Genomic DNA, 10,964 nt, shown 5'->3' on the forward strand with positions numbered 1-10,964 from the left:
CTTTTTCTACGTATTGCTAATTACCTCTACTTGATCACCTGATATATTCCCCTTGACAATGCAAAATGAAGTTCCATGATTTCCTGGAAATCCAATGAAATGAAAATTCCCGCAAGTTGCGTGAAAGATCAAGCAGATCTCTTATTGCTTTCGCCAGCTGTTTGCAAATGAAATTCAAATTGCAACATGTTTTACTATTAGTGCTCAATTAATTTGTATGTTAAAGCAAATGTAAATACATATATTTGTATGTATGCAGTGTATGCGTGTGCATGTAAATCTTTAACAATAAATAGCAAGTAAATGATTAAATCAACCGATGTGGTAGGTAAAAGCCTCGATATGAAGTGATTTAAGCGCTGCAGATGCTAACTTTTTATTTCATATTCGCTAGCAACGTTCGGAAAAATTCCTTTACCAATCTTTGCTGCCAACGCCAACAATGTGCAAGTGGAATCATTGAATGGCAGCACACATACAATATAGGCATGTGCATGTGTTTCTCGGTTAAGCATATTGTATTATAGTACAAATAGTAGGTCAAACTTGTAGCTGCGCGGCCATAATGAGCTGCGCCCAGCCGAGCCGAGTGGATGATGAAAAAGCCGTTGCACGAAAGGTCAAATGCAATAAATTATGCCACTTAAAGCGAACAGCAGCAAAGGTGATCGACAACTGCCCGCACGAAAGTTGTTTAGTTTACATCGTACATATGTATGGGGATATATCTTATGTATTATGGTATGCATGTGGGGATTTAGCAAGTGTAAAGGTCATATGTATATGCAAATGCGGGAATGTAAAAGGAAAGTGAGTGTGTGGAGTTGTGCCAGGCGTGAAAAAGGGGCTGTGTGTGGGTGAGGAAGCGTGTCATGCCTTCGTCGTTCGTTGAGTGCATTAATTAGCTGTATAGGCGGACGTGCGGACGTGTGCTGCAGCTTGAGGGCAGGAGGAGATGTCGAAGGTGAACTGGAACACAATACACGCATGCAAACACATAAACCATAGTAAAAATGCAATTATTATTATAAATAAGCTTGACCCCCTCTCGCTACTATGTTATATTTGAACTGTTGAAAAAATATTATGTGGGCAGGTTGTGATACATACATAAGTATATACACGCATATTTATAAAGAACGAGAAATCGTGGTTCGTTTATCCCTCTCTGTTTTGTGTATTACAAACGCGAAAGTGAGTGTTTGCGTTGGCGTAGGCGACAAAGCCATCATTGAACCATGATTTTTCTGACAAAAGATATAACTCGATCCCCCGATTTGTTACCATCTGATTTTTTATAGAGTTGAGCACAGCAAGCACGTTCGTACCGAATTGTTCGCTACTTTACCCAGTATGCTCCCAAACTTTATGGAAAAATGTTAATTTTGTTGTACGGTAAGACAGCCAGTTGCTTGTTGTAGTAAAAAATTCGAATAAATTTGCTAATGACCAATTTAAGGAGTTAACTATCTTGCTAGTCTCAAAATGCATTTTTTGTGATTTGCGACCTGTTATTTAATAATTAAATAAAAAATTATATTTATATTATTACATGCACTATAATAATTGCCGATTCAGTTTGAAAAATATTTGATTCTCTCTACTCATTTGTCGATCTTCAGGAGGAGCTCCGAAAAAAGTTGTCTGAGAAAGATTGTTCTGCTTAAAATTGTCTCTAATCCAAAATCTAAAAAAAAAAACAGATGCAACTGATAATCCAGATTGATCGAAAGACTGGTCAAAATTTTGATTTTTATAAACTTAATCAAAAATATAATTACTCCTTCGATCAATGCCTGACAAATATAGTACATAACAAGGTCGTGCGCAACGTTCAAGCCGTTTGGTTCAGACGTTTCGGAGACATGCTCATCACGGATTCTGAAATCATAGCTTCGAGAAAAACGCATTTATAGTTTTGTGTGCCTATGGAGGGAGAATATATAGATTTTTAAAGTTACCCTCTATGTTCACCGAATTTGCTGTTCCCGTCTGGAGTTAGAAGGAAACAATGGGCAAATACTCACACAAATTTCGTTACATTAAAGATTAGAATATAATAATCATCTCAACAGAACTTAAATACTGCAATCCGTCGAAGAGTTTTAAGTCAACTTATTTTTTGGTATATTAACCATCTATTTTGCTTGTTCGTATCCTGTTCATATATATAATGTCCGAGATCGTCTTTCACCCTGTAGTAGAGAGGGCATTATTTATGACCAGGTTGCGGAATAATGATGTCGCTTAACGAATGTGGTTGTAATCACATTACAAGTCACTTTTCAAAGTGTTTCGGAATACAGGTCACAGGAGCTCTTAAATGTAAAAACCAACATCAAAGAATAGGATGATGGTATGCTGGAATTATCATTGTAATCACCAACACCTTAAAAAAGACATCGCGAAGTAATAAATATGGCATTACATAAACGACTTGGCAAATATCCTACTTCAAAGTTATTCTGAATATAAGCAGCTTCTATGAGCTTGAATTTAGATATTTGAAGAAATAGTAAATGCGACTGTATCAAAAGGAAATAGAGCGACTCCCTTCAGCTTATAAGAATCTCCAAAAATACTGAAATTGATTCATCGCTTCCCACACTGCCCCTGTAATACACCATTTCCACTAGTGTTTCGGCGGTAATATCAGACCGAAACATTCCTTACTACATGGCTCCTCAATGGGGTTGAAGTCAGGATACTCCGTTACCGAGCGATTAATTAGATTTAACTAAGCTATTTTACTATTGTGGAGATTTATTTGTAGAAGACGCATTTGCGTTTTGTACACATCCACCTGAGAACACTTCTCAGCTCTTTCTCAATATATAATTTTGAGAGTTTGTACACTTGTACAGAACCCAATGAATACTCACCTTGCTCGATACTTTTGCCAACGTACGAGGTCTCTCTGAGATCTTCCTCCACCTCATCCATCTCATTATGTGCAGTTAGGTAGTCAGCAGCGTCGGCTGAATTTTTGAATCGACAGCTAATCACCTGCTACCTTGCGGCAGCTATTCAATGGATTTGTTAGTCGAAAAGTGCATGATTTGCAACGGTATACTTTTCAGCTCCAAGCCAGATTACACTGTGGGGTCTACAAAAGCCTTTACGAATTTCCACCTCTCCGTTAGCAAATTTAGATTTCAAGCTTCAATCAACCGCACCTGGCTCGGCTGATATATTGCAACCGGAGACCAGCCGCTTGTCCTTGATCTTGATATAATATCTTTCTTATCGGCCGCCCAGCCGACTGGTGCCAGAATATACTTCTCCAACTTTCGCTATAGTGGCTTTGAAAAGCTGGTTCTCTCGTTGTCGCATGGTATTATCTTGATTTAACTCGGTTACCAGCCGAAATCTGAGCATAACGTTGATGGATTAGGATTGCTTAACAGCACCTCCAGCTTCAGCTTCAGCTCCAGAGCTATTGCTAGCCTTTATAGCACGCTTAGCTCCGGTCTTGATGCTCGCTGTTTTAAAGCTCATTCAGAACACTACCCACTTTTCGGAACAATTAGTACTTTCTGGCTTTATTGTCTTATTTTTTTATTAAGGATATAAAATCATGTCTTTTACCTCTTAATCGGTCAGTTTGTATTACTACTATATGCCGTAGTTCTACGTTCCAAGCAATATATACGGAGACTGTAGGAATGGTTCCAACTTGCCCGCATATAGTCAGTCTGGCAGCTTGGTACATGAGCTTGCTATGTGTATTCAAGTTAGTCAGAAGTTCGCTCATATGTACATATATAAATGTATGTATGAATTAGTATACAAATGTATATGCTAATAAATGTTCATGTTTTTTTGTAACGCTATTGTTGTTGATGTTGTCGCAGCATTTAGTCGCATGCTGCAATTTTATCAGTAAAATTTAATCAACCACAGCAAGTTGTAGCGTTTTTGTTGTACAGGCACTTTAACAAACAGCAACAAAAACGCATTAAGAAGACAAATGCGAAGGAAATATAAAAATAATGAAATTGAAAAAAAAGTAAAAATAAAAGTAAATCAAGAGCACATTACGTACATACTTGTAGAGACGAAAACGTGAAAAAAGCTCAATCGCGGCAAACACTTGTTGCTCGTTGGCTTTTGCATTGTTGTGGCACCATTGTTGTCGCACCTGCTGCCGCCACAAATACGTAGAAACATTACACTTGTTGCGCTTAATGTGTATTTACTGTAAACGATCGCAGATAAGAGCAAAAATAAATAAAAAGTGAAAAATCTAGCTAAAGCAAAGGCGAAAGAGACAGCAGCGAGCGAGTGAATGAGCAGCGATAAAAAATGAAAAACGCCGAAAGCTCCACAGTTGCAGCCTCCCAACGGCTGTGCGCTTTTATTTGCATGCACACACACATATCAAGGTGCTTGGCTATACGCACACATTTGTATTTTTTTTTTTTTTTTTTTTTTTGTGAATTCATACATATGTACATATGTATTTGTGTAAATATTTCCTTTTAACTGTGCGTGGAACAGGTTAGATTTGCTGGAAGCGATTATTTGTTTGTGTGTTTAGTGCTTGTGTTTGTTTGTTTGTATATATGTTTGTACAGCAATAAAAGCAAATAAAGTAGCAATTTGCTTTTATTGCTGTTGGTTGCCGATTGGGCTTTCAGCTAACACCCAGCTTGGTTTTCACTAAATTCTTTTTCAATTAAATTTCTTCAAATTAAAAAAAAATACTTCTGGTAAACACATGAATATATCTCAAATCACCTGGAACTGTTAGAATAATAGCGCATTCACCGTTTTCAAATTCATATATTGGTTTATTAATGTACAACTGGGTGACATGGTAGCCTAATCTAAATGGTTGTTTAGTTCCGCGTTTAATATCTTGCGCCGTTTAGGACACAGCGATCAACAAACATCAGGTGCTTATGGTCTCAAAATGAAATGCATTATTTTGATAACCTAATTAATTGTCAGAGAGATAGCAGAGATGTAACCCTTAGAATAACAGTATACAGTTGATATAGGATAACTATACTCCTACTTGTACTAATATAAACGAACTTAATATTAACCTGTGAATGCACGAATTAAATAATTTTAAGGATATGTTTAATGTAAGTATCGCAACATATGTAAAGGTGCATGTGAATATATATATATATTCTACTCTTTGGCACTAATCGATCAGAAACTACATATATATTTTTTTAAATTCGAGCCGAGTTAGTTAGACTAAGTGTACAGTGAATATGTGTATGTATTAGGTTCTCAAATATCTCCCTTCCGCTTTTTTGTTCTCTATTCAATGCTTTATAAAAAGTGTTACAGAGATCGGGTTTAGTTTAAATCTGCGCCGTTTCAGTCGATAATTTGTTTCCATCTAGAAGGCAACTTAATAATACCCCCCTCGTAGAAGCTCCCCTCCTTATATGAAAAGAACTCGGACAGCCACTTTTCACAAGCCCCTTTTGAGTTCATCTTTACACCAACAAGGGCGTTCGCCATGAACGGGAAAAGGTGGTGGTGGTGGTCACGTGGCGCTATGTCCGAGCCATATGGTGGATGCTATAAAACCTCCCATCCGAGCTCCCGTAGCTTTTGACGAGTCATCAACGAAGTGTGTGGTCTGGCGTTGTCCTGGTGGAACAGTACACTCTTCCAGTTGGCCAATTCTGGACGCTTCTGGTCGATCGCCTGATTTAAGCGGTGCAGTTATTCGCAGTAGATAGTAGAATTAAGTGTCTGGCCATATCGGAGCAGCTCATAGAGAATGAGGGACGATTCACCGGCTTTCGACCACATCCGTTTTCGCTTGATATTGTCGTATGTGATCTATTTTTCGTCGCCAGTGACCATCCGCTTCAAAAATGGGTCGAAACCTTTAACGAAGGAAAACTTTGAAATATCGCGAATTTCGGCGTTAGTGAACTTCATGTTTACACGTCTATAACTGTTGAACGCAATATCCAAACTAATCGTGCTTAAAAACGTATATAGACCTAATACTACTCGCCTAGCAAGTTTGTGAATTGAGTTTGTGATCCGCTATGTACAAACCACTAACAATGGAAAAGAAACAACAGCTTGGGTGAAAGACCCCACTTTTGACCACCGATTAAGGAGAAGATCGATATGATCAAAGATGCCTGTTATGAGCGGCTGGGGCATGCTTATGTAAAAATTGTGCTTCCCGATTTTAAAGCCAGGGTGGGCAAGGAAGGCGTCATTGGTTCAACAGTTAAAAACATTAACTCTCCATGGCGAAACGTATCCGAAGGAGTTGATATGGCTGTCTGTAGTAATATATTCTAGCAGGAGAAAATTCATTAGGCCACTTGGCTATCTTCGGATCGAAAAGTACAAAATCAATCTGGATAATGTTGTGATAGATGAACGACATGTCTCCAGTGTCCTTGACGTGTGTACGCTCCGAGGTCCTAACATCGACTCGGACCACCATCTTGTTGTAGCGAAAATACACGCCCGCCTCTGTATACCAAGAGGCCAAAATGCGTGAGCATGAAGAGCGATGAGAAGTTGACCATCAGAGGTAATGCTCAAAAATTCTACGAAAAGATGAGGCGACTAAGGGAAGTTTTCAAAACGAGCATACACTTGTAGGTCCCAAGTGGTGATTTAGAGGCTGATGTTCAGTGCATACTGTAGTTATAAAAAACACACTTCTTCGTAGTGCTGGACGGCAGTAAAAGTGTAATATCTAGATATGGCGAACTCGATTCCCCAAACGATGACGATGGAAAAAATGTCCTATTGCTCGACTATGATGAGGTCCGAATAGCAATTACACGCCTGAAGAACAACAAAGCGACAGAGGCCGATGAATTACCGGCCGAGCTACTCAAATACGGCGGCACATAACTGACAAGGTGCATGCAACAGCTTTTTTGTGCATTGGGTTTGGGACCCGCTTTTTTGTAAGATATGGTAGGATGATTGGAACTTAAGTGTGCTTTCCCCAATCAACAAAAAGGGGGACCCCTCAATCTAAACCAATTACCGTGCGATGAGCCTCCTTAATATCGCATATTAGGACTTATCGAGTTAAGATAATTATGTTTAACTTGGAACCAGCATCAACACCGATAACAATATCAGCCTTGAAATCCAACGAAGAATCACTTTTACCAACAGGTGCTACTTTGGACTGAGAAGGCAATTGAGAAGTAAAGTCCTCTCTCGACGAACAAAAACCAAACTCTACAAGTCCGTCAACATAGGGCAGAGGCCCATGCCTCGATGTCATCGCCTGATTAGTCGGCCTTAAGAGTATTCGAGAGGAAGGTTTTGAGGAAACACTAAACCATTTGCTCTCAGCAAGACTTATGATATTCGTATTCAATCGTAGTAGTTCTTACGGGACGTTGTCCAATAGGCATCCATGCGGTAAGGCTAAATATCTTCTCTAACGGAAATAGTACGAGCCGAGATAGACGAAACTTATATTAGCCGTTTCAAGAAATGTGTGGTAGGCTCAAAGAGCTTCGTTGAATTATGAGGGTCTCTAAGTTCATTTTAAGTAATTTTTTGGTACCACAACAGATGATCGTAATGTGTTACTAAATTTCCTGTTTCCTAAAAGTAGAAAATGTTTGATCAAACCACCATCCTCACTACTCCCCAAGCGAATCTATGGTATGCGCTGTATTGGTAATGTTCCAAGAACTCAAATATTTCGTTAATATACTTTATTTGATGCAGCCTGTAAAGAAGCTGAAGCTGAATTTATAGTTTTCTCCTTGTTTTTTTTTCATTATTTGCATATAAGTATATACATATTTCGCCACTTAGTCGTATTGATACACATAATAAGTTTAGTCATTTCATTTAAGCACTCACTTCAAGTTTGTTCCTTAATAAGTATATTCGCAAATACCGAGATAAAATCAAATATATGGTTCTTGGTACAATTATTTTGCCTCACACGTACGCTAATTGCACGCACAAAATTCCACAGATTTACTCTATTTGTATGTGTATGTGTGTATATGTATCTACTTTGCCATGTGTGTATTCAAGCATCCTTTAATCGGTGAAGCGATCATAAATACTCGCTTGAATACATGCATACACACATCGGTATATCATAACACATTGTAAGTGCTCACGTATTCATGTGATTTGTAGTTGTTGTTGTTCTGTTTAATTAGTCGCATTAAATGTTGTATAATTATGGTGCAATGACATCGTTGAATCGGCGCAAGATATCCAGTGTTTATGTTGGCTAATATTCGCACTTGCATACTGAGAGGGCGCGTAGTTATACCCTCAACAGGGTATATTAAATTTGTCACGAAGTTTGTAACACCCAGAAGAAAGCGTTGGAGACCCTACCAAGTATATATATAAATGATCAGTATGTTGAGCTGAGTCGATTTAGCCGTGTCCGTCTGTCTGTCTGACCGTCTGTATATATACGAACTAGTCTCTCAGTTTTTAAGATATCGTTTTGAAGTATTGCAAATGTAATTTTCTCTTCAAGAAGCTGCTCATTCGTCGGAACTGCCGATATCGGACATCTGTAACATATAGCTGCCATACAAACTGAACGAAAGGAATCTAGTGCTGGTAAGGAAAACGTTTGCATTTGACGAGATAAATTCACGAAATTTGGTATAGATTATTTTCTAAGATAATAAAGTAATATACGAAGAAATTGTTCAGATCGGCTTACTATAGCATATAGCTTCTATACAAATTGAACGATCGGAATCTTGTGCTGGTATGGAAAACTTCCTCATTTGACGAGATATATTCACGAAATTTCCGAAGAAATTGTTTAGATCTTTAAGAATAACATATAGCTGCCATACAAATTGAATGATCGGAATCAAATGCTTGCATGGGAAACTTTCTCATTTGACCATATATGTATCTTCACGATATTTGGTATGAGTTATTGTTCATAAAAATAATGTTTTATCGGAAGAAATTGTTCAGATCAGCTCACTATAGCATATAGCTGCCATATAAACTGAACACATAGTTACTAAAAGAAATGCACCTGTGAAGGGTATATTAGCTTCGGTGCAGCCGAAGTTAACTTTATTTCTTGTTTTATTTGCGTACAACAATTTTTAATTACAAGTGCGAAAATACGCTTAAATCTGTAGCTAAAAGTGTAGAGGGATTTTTTTTCTTTCGCCTGCAATATTTCGCTTTCATAAAAAACTCGACAGTTACATAGCTTCACTTTTTTGAATTGCGTTTTACATTCGATTTGCAGAACGCTTAATAGTTACAGCGTGTACTTATGTAGTTTGTCTGAATCATTACTTCTTATCATATTCTTGGATGAATGTGTGTGAGTATCTAAGTATACCCAGTAGTAAAATGAAAAGCTCCTATCGAACGATGAACTGTCGCATTACAATTGGTGCTGATTTCGTTGGCAGTGTTCTACATAACACTCTCAACTCGCTCTTTAGAATGGCGTGACAACGAGACAAATGAGACACTACGAAGTAGCGATTTCTCCAGCGCACATTGGACCTCATTCCCTTTCCGACGTGTAAAGTTTAGTAATATACTTGTTGGGTTTGGTCCAATAAAAGGAATGTTTTTTTTATCGCTTAGTTCTCTGGCGCAAAACTGGTTAATAAATCCCTCTAACAAACGCTCTCTAAGTATGTGCTCTGAATTGTAACGGGGAGGTCCTCCGCCTAACGATTTTCTATTTTTTTCTTATTGTTAGATAGAGATATTCATATCTCGTTTCCACTTACTTCAAAAAACTTTTCGTTTTGCAGATTTTAATTAGATTTTAATTTATGAGTTAAAAGGTCTGCCCCAATTTTTTTGTAAACTTAACCGTTTAAAAGATATAAACGGGTGAAGACTGACCATTGTAAGTGTATTGTAGAAAATTTTCTGCTGTACAGAAATGGTTTCTATAATTTTTCGATTAAGTTAAGGGGTTATATTGGCTTAGAGGTTTCAATAAATTAAATTTTTTATTGTCTTATTAAATTCTACAACACTTTAGAATATTGTTAGAATATATTTTCAAGGTGATCTGAGTACTAGTTTCGGAAATACAGCCTGCGCTCGAGGCTAGCCTTCGTCCAAGTGCTAAGTTAAGACTTTAACTAAACCACGTATTTTTTCCACTTTAGATAATCCTGTAAGGAGTTATCCTGCCAACGCGGTCGCATCTCCGAGGGGTCACCGGAAATGGCGTCGCAATGGCCGAGTTTAAAATATTTTTTTTACAGAATTTCTTTGTTAATAGTGTATGTGCGTAATAATAATAAATTCTAATCAAATACCTTCTGATTCATAAGGTTTGTTACCCGATTTTATCTAATTTGGGTACAAAGAAGATGATGTTCGAAAACCACGCTCTCTCAATATTATTCAGATAACTCATATGTTTGGCGATATATTGGGTAGTCGAAAAAGTCTTTTCGTATCATGTCAATAGATGGTTGCAGTCGTATATCTCCAGCGCTACCAATCACATTGTGTCATACCATATAGTGTTGGAAAGGTGAGGTTTCAAGCTTCATTTAACAAAAAATTAAATTCGGGGAAGTTCAAAAAAAGTTATTGCTGTGAAAATACTGAATAATGAAATGATAATGAAATTCGCTTTATTTTGAAATTTTTGAAATAAAAAGCCACTAATGAAATTTGTGAAGTTTACAGAAATTTAGATTTACATTGATGGTATAATGTCTCTAGTGGAAAAATGGCAAAAAGTTGTCGACCAAAATGGTAGATATTTATTTTTTTTTTTATTTATTATTAAAAACGTTTTCTTTTAAGTCTGTAACACCCTGAATGAAACATCGGAGACCCTGTATAGTATACAATAAGTACAAATGATCAGCGTTATCAGTTGAATAGATTTTGCCATGCCCGTCTGTCTGTATATACACAAGCTTAGTCTTTCTGTTTTCGAGATTTTGATTTGAAATTTTGCGCACATTGTTTTACCGACAAGAAGCTGCTCTTTCGTCGGCACT

The sequence above is a fragment of the Bactrocera tryoni genome, chromosome 2 (genome assembly GCF_016617805.1).
Source record: "Bactrocera tryoni isolate S06 chromosome 2, CSIRO_BtryS06_freeze2, whole genome shotgun sequence".
Taxonomy (NCBI): domain Eukaryota; kingdom Metazoa; phylum Arthropoda; class Insecta; order Diptera; family Tephritidae; genus Bactrocera; species Bactrocera tryoni.